Below are 7,229 nucleotides of genomic sequence, written 5' to 3'. Positions count from 1 at the left end.
GCAACGCTTACTGTTCATCTCATCGATCGGCTTCAGTTAGCAGCAGTAGCGAAGGAATCGCTCGATCGGGTTCAGTTAACAGCCATCAATCGGTCGCTCGGGTTCAGTAACACGTAGCCTGCAGTGCAATCGCTTGGGTTCAGTTAGAGCCCAACGCCTCGCTCGGGTTCAGTTAGAGCCAACGCCACGCACACACGCGCGTACGTGTACGAGAGAAATGCACATCGCTCGGCCCCCGACCTCCCACCGTAACCGGGAACTCCCCGAAATTTTCCTCCCCCTCGCTTCTACCATGGTTTTTTCCTCATGGACGGCCCAAAGAATGTCATGCAGCTGCGTCTCCGGCCCGCCCAGGATGAAAAGCCCATTTTTCTGTCATGATTTTTTGTCATAGAAGTAGGAGCCCACCACATCTATGATGGTACCGGGTTTTGTCACAATTATCGTCATAGAAGTGTCATATGTATGACAGAAAAAAAATTCGTTCGGCCCAAAATGTCACGGATGTGTCTTTTTTTATAGTGTGTGGAGTAATAGTAGTAGATGTAGACAGGAGTCGGTCTACTAATCTTGAACGTGATGCCTATGTAATGATCATTGTCTGGATATCATCATGAGTATTTGAAGTTCTATCAATTGCCAACTGTAATTTGTTCACCCACGTTTGCTATTTTTCTCGAGAGAAGCCATTAGTGAAACCTACGGCCCTCGGGTCTCTTTCTCATATTATTTGCCTTTGCGACCTATTTTTCCTTTGCATTTATTTTCAGATCTATAAAACCAAAAACCCAAAAATACCTTGCTGCAATTTATTCTTATTTATTTTATTTGGCGTTTGATCTATCAATCTACTACAAATTTACCTCACGTCCATTTGCCTACCTTGAGGCGTCGTACCCCGGAAGGGATTGACAACCCATTTAACACGTCGGGTTGCGAGAAGTTGTTATTTGTGTGCAGGTGTTGTTTGCGTTGTGTTGCTTAGTTCTCCTACTGGTTCGATAACTTTGGTTTCACATCTGAGGGAAATATCTACCGCCGCTGTGCTGCATCATCCCTTCCTCTTTGGGGAAATACCGACGTAGCTTCAAGCGACACCAATAGGAATTTATGGCGCCGTTGCCAGGGAGGATCATCTACATCTACCAGGTTCCTAATCACAAATCTCATCTCCTTGCAATTTACATTATTTGTCATTTGCCTCGTGCTTTCCTCTCCCCCACTTCACAAAAAAATGTCATTTTAATCGCCTTCTTTTCCGGTTGACTTTTTCTCGTCAGATCTCATGTTTGCTTGTGTTGCCATGTGTCTTCTATTTGCTTGCGTCTTCGCTTGCTAAAAACCTATTGATATGGATCCTCATCCCCTTGCTAATCTTTTTAAAGATCCAATCATGACGAACCAATTGCTAGTGAGTTGAGTGCACTAGATTATCTTTATGAAGTTTTGCTTGAGATTCGTGAATCTGAAAATTATGATGAAGAAATTTATGAAGTGATTCATGATAGCTCCTTGAATGAAAAGCATGATTGCAATGATTTTACTATAAATTCTATTAATGCCAATTGTGCTAATAATATGCAAAACCCCAAAGCTTGGCGATGCTAATTTTTCTATGTCCACTACTTGTTGCAATGATCATGATTGGGGTGATGATTATTATGATCTTGAAAATTTATTTATGCCTCATGATGAATATGTTTGCAATAATATTAAAAGTGGGTTCGGAAGAGTGTCAACTCTAGGTAAAAATAATCCCACATATTTGGAGAGTGTTCATTCTTATGAAATTTTTGATAAAAGTGGGCTTGGAGAGGTCTTGACTTTATTTGATGATAATCTCACTATTTTGGAAGAGTGTCAACTTTGCATGCATGTGGATCATGTCGAGAATATGTTATGTGATAACTATATTATTGAATTTGAATATGATCCCACATGCAATATTATGAGGAAGGAAAATATGGTTCTAGCAATTTTCATGTTATTAAATTTCCTCTCGTTATGTTGAGATTATCGATGTTTTATTCCTCTCGTTATTAAATTTCCATGTTATTAAATTTCCTCTCGTTATGTTGAGATTATCGTTTTTTGAGCTCCCTGTTATAAAGAAACCTAAGGCTAAAAAGTTGGCCACTCTCGTTCTTATGAATGAGTTTGACTATATCATACGGGAAGCTAGGGAAATCTTTGATTTATATGGTATGAACTGTGAAAAGCCCGTGATAGATGAAATTCTTTACTATAGTGTTTATGTGTTAAGACATTTGCTTGGGGATAATAAAATCTTTGTTGAGGATCTTAAAAGAAAGTCCCCATTTTAGATATAATGCAACAAGTTTTCAACAATGTTAATTAGCATTACTCTTGGATTGTTGCCAGAAATCAACGTGGTTATGATAATGGGTAACTTAATAATGCCAAGGTTTCTATGGATAATATGTTTTATGTTGTTTTTACAAAACCCCATTGTGGGAGTCCTGGATTAGGGGATCTCCGGACAGCCGGACTATATCCTTTGGTCGGACTGTTGGACTATGAAGATACAAGATTGAAGACTTCGTCTCGTGTCCGGATGGGACTCTACTTGGCGTGGAAGGCAAGCTAGGCAATACGGATATGTATGTATATCTCCTCCTTTGTAACCGACCTTGTGTAACCCTAGCCCCCTCCGGTGTCTATATAAACCGGAGGGTTTTAGTCCGTAGGACGACATACAATCATACCATAGGCTAGTTTCTAGGGTTTAGCCTCTCCAATCTCGTGGTAGATCAACTCTTGTAATACTCATATCATCAAGAATAAATCAAGAAGGACGTAGGGTTTTACCTCCATCAAGAGGGCCCGAACCTGGGTAAAATATCGTATCCCCTGCCTCCTGTTACCATCCGCCTTAGACGCATAGTTCGGGACCCCCTACCCGAGATCCGCCGGTTTTGACACTGACATTGGTGCTTTCATTGAGAGTTCCTCTGTGTCATCGCCGTTAGGCTTGATGGCTCCTATGATCATCGATAGCGATGCAGTCCAGGGTGAGACTTTTCTCCCCGGATAGATCTTTGTGTTCGGCGGCTTCGCACTGCGGGCCAACTCACTTGGCCATCTGGATTAGATCGAAAGTTACGCCCCTGGCCACCAGGTCAGGTTTGGAAGCTTAAATTACACGGCCGATATCCGCGGAGACTTCATCTTCGACGGATTTAAGCCCCTGCCTTGTGCGCCACGCGGTCACGATGAGTACGATTTAGCTCTACCATCAGACCGTATTCAGGAGATCGCACCGGCAGCCACTCCGAGCCTCAATTCGGAGCCAGTTGCGCCATCCATGGACAGGTGGATAGACCCCGTCACGGAGGCCGTATCCTCAGCGGTGATCGAGCCGAATATCGAACTTACCCTTCACGAGAGCTGTGTTGCCAAACTGTCGGATCCTTCTCCGGCCACGGACTCCGAACCGCCTGCGCCCGTTCCTATCGAATCCGATTGGGCGCCGATCATGGAGTCAACCTCCACGGATATTTTTTAGCACTCTCCCTTCGGCGACATACTGAACTCATTAAGGTCTCTCTCCTTGTCAGGAGGATCCTGGCCGAACTATGTCCGGCAGGATTGGGATGCGGATGACGAAGAAATTCACCGCCCACCCACCACCCACTTAGTAGCCACTGTCGACGACTTAACCGACATGCTCGACTTCGACTCCGAAGACATCGACGGTATGGACGACGATGCGGGAGATGAAGAGGAACCACTGCCCACAGGGCACTAGACAGCCACCTCATCATATGATATATACATGGTGGACACACCCAAAGAAGGCAATGGCAACGGGACAGGGGAGGATGACCCCTCCAAGAAGCAACCCAAGCACCAGCGTCAGCGGCGCCACTCTAAGTCCCGCCAAGGCAAAAGCGTTGATACCGGCACCGGAGATAATAGCACTCCAGACAGTGCTGAAGGCAATAACAATCCCCTCCAGCAAGATTTAGAGCAGGAGGATGGAGAAGCCAGCCCTCCTAAGAGAGCGGCAGATGGAGAGGCGGAGGATGATAATTACATGCCTCCCTCCGAAGACGAGGCAAGCCTCGACGATGACGAATTCATCATGCCAGAGGATCCCGTCGAACAAGAGCGCTTCAAGCGCCGGCTTATAGCCATGGCAAATAGCCTTAAGAAAAAGCAGCAGCAGCTTCAAGCTGATCAAGATTTGCTAGCTGACAGATGGACTGAAGTCCTGGCGGCCGAGGAATATAAACTCGAACGCCCCTCCAAGAGTTACCCAAAGTGCAGGTTGCCACCCCGACTGGAGGAGGAAGCACCGAAACCCACATCCCCGGTGTATGACGCGGCTGATCGCCCACCTCATGGCCGCGACAGAGAGGCATTCCAGCCAAAAACTCAGCCCGCACCCCGACGCCATTCAAATAAAAAGGTATGGGGAAATACGCCAGACCTGCGAGACGTATTGGAGGACAAAGCAAAACACGCAAGATCGATCAACGGATAACGAGGGCGCGCCACTGTGCGAGACGATAATCGTCACGCCGGATACAGTAAAAGTAAGTTCGGCCGGGCCGAACATAGCGGGCAAGACTCATTTGAGTTGTGTCGCGATATAGCCCAGTACAGAGGCGCGCACACCCCTTATGCTTCATAGACAAAGTAATGGATCATCAAATCCCAGAGGGTTTCAAACCCGTAAATATAGAATCATACGACGGCACAACAGATCCTGCGGTATGGATCGAGGATTTCCTCCTCCACATCCACATGGCCCGCGGTGATGACCTACACGCCATCAAATACCTCCCACTCAAACTCAAAGGACCAGCTCGGCATTGGCTCAACAGCTTGCCAGCAGAGTCCATTGGCTGTTGGGAAGATCTAAAATCCGCATTCCTCGACAACTTTCATGGCACTTATGTGCGACCACCAGATGTCGATGATTTGAGCCACATAATTCAGCAGCCAGAGGAATCGGCCAGGCAATTCTGGACACGGTTCCTAACAAAGAAAAATCAAATCGTCAACTGTCCGGATGCAGAGGCCCTAGCAGCTTTCAAGCACAACATCCGCGACGAATGGCTCGCCCGGCACCTTGGCCAGGAAAAGCCAAAATCTATGGCAGCCCTCACGACACTCATGACCCGCTTCTGTGCGTGAGAGGACAGCTGGTTGGCTCGCAGCAATAACATATCAAAGAACCATGGTACTTCGGATACCGAGGACGGCAACGGTAGGTCACGTCGCAACAAACATAAGCGCCGCATTAACAACGACAATACCGAGGATACGGCAGTCAATGCCGGATTCAAAGGCTCTAAACCCAGTCAGCGGAAAAAGGCATTCAAAAGAAGCACTCTGGGCCCGTCCAGTTTGGACCGTATACTCGATCGCTCGTGTCAAATACACGGCACCCCCGACAAGCCAGCCAACCACACCAACAGGGATTGTTGGGTGTTCAAGCAGGCCGGCAAGTTAAATGCCGAAAACAAAGATAAGGGGTCACATAGCAATGACGAGGAGGAGCCCCGGCAGCCGAACACCAGAGGACAGAAGAGGTTCCCCCCCACAAGTGCGGACAGTGAACATGATATACGCAGCCCACATCCCCAAGAGGGATCAGAAGCGTGCGCTCAGGGACGTATATGCGTTGGAGCCAGTCGCCCCAAAGTTCAACCCATGGTCCTCCTGTCCGATCACCTTCGATCGCAGAGACCACCCCACTAGTATCCGTCATGGCGGATTCGCCGCACTGGTCCTAGACCCAATCATTGATGGATTTCACCTCACTCGAGTCCTCATGGATGGCGGCAGCAGCCTGAACCTGCTTTATCAGGACATAGTGCGCAAAATGGGTATAGACCCCTCAAGGATCAAACCCACAAAAACGACCATTAAAGGTGTCATACCAGGTGTAGAGGCCCATTGCACAGGCTCAGTCACACTGAAAGTGGTCTTTGGATCCCCGGATGACTTTCGAAGCGAAGAGTTAATCTTCGACATAGTCCCGTTCCGCAGTGGCTACCATGCACTGCTCGGGCGAACCGCATTTGCGAGATTCAATGCGGTACCGCATTATGCATATCTCAAGCTCAAGATGCCAGGACCTCGGGGGGTCATAACAGTCAATGGAAACACAGAGCGCTCTCTCCGCACGGAGGAACACACTGCGGCCCTCACAGCAGAAGCGCAAAGCAGCCTCTCAAGGCAATCCACTAGTTCGTCGATTAAGGACCCGGACACCTTCAAGCGCGCCTGGAATAATCGGCAACTGGACTGCCTGGCACGTTCCGAGCTCGCATAGCAATACGGCCCCCACCCCGGTCCCAGCCAAACGGCGAAATCCGTGCCACGTGTACATAATTACGCATTAAAAATACCATGGGCACAGGTGGGGAGGGGGGCACAACTACGGCACGCCCCAAGACGCGGCTTAAACCGCACTAGGGGCTTCCCACTTTGTTATTTTTCTCTTTCAGGACTTTAATCTCTGGAAACCCTGTATGGAAGCATGATTGCCGAACACATGATGCAGCAAACAAGGAGGCAGAGAGCTACGTCACACTACGGAACTCCCAGGTGGATTACGATAACGAGTGAAATACTTGCTTTAATACTATTCCTCAGCTCGCCCTTGGAAGGGACATGTCAAATAGTCCTACTTTTTGCTTATCGCACTACTTGTATCATTCTGCTCTAATGCACCTTTTTGAATAAAACAATACATAGCATTAAGACTATTATTGCATTCTTCCTTTACATATATATGTTCATTCATGACATCTAGCACCCGTACACTCTGGTACGGCCAATACGCCAGGGGCTTAATGCAGCGTGAGAAGTCCGAACACTTTCGATAGTGCGGCACCCCGAACTTATAGCATTATATGCATCAGCTCCGAATCATGTCTTGGGTCAATAGTTGGGTTTTCCCGGCTCCCATGTTTTGGTACCTTACGTTCCGCTATATCGGCTAAGGTAGCACAGGGAGAACTACTGCGATTGTGCCCCGGTTCTGTTGGGCTAAGAACCTCAGTAGAGAAAGCTAAAACTGACTGTCATGATAAGGCGAGAGACTGGTCGTTGTTCGAGAGGTTTCAAGTCCCTAAAGACTTATGCCGCTTAGAGTGAGGAGTCGGCCCTGTCCGGCTTAAGGCGCGTATTGCGCCCCGAATTCGGCCTTCCAAATACTAGGGGCTTCGCCGAAACTTAAAATTATAGAACTC

This window comes from Triticum dicoccoides, chromosome 4A (assembly GCF_002162155.2).
Source record: "Triticum dicoccoides isolate Atlit2015 ecotype Zavitan chromosome 4A, WEW_v2.0, whole genome shotgun sequence".
Lineage (NCBI taxonomy): Eukaryota > Viridiplantae > Streptophyta > Magnoliopsida > Poales > Poaceae > Triticum > Triticum dicoccoides.
Note: the sequence above shows the minus strand (reverse complement) of the source record.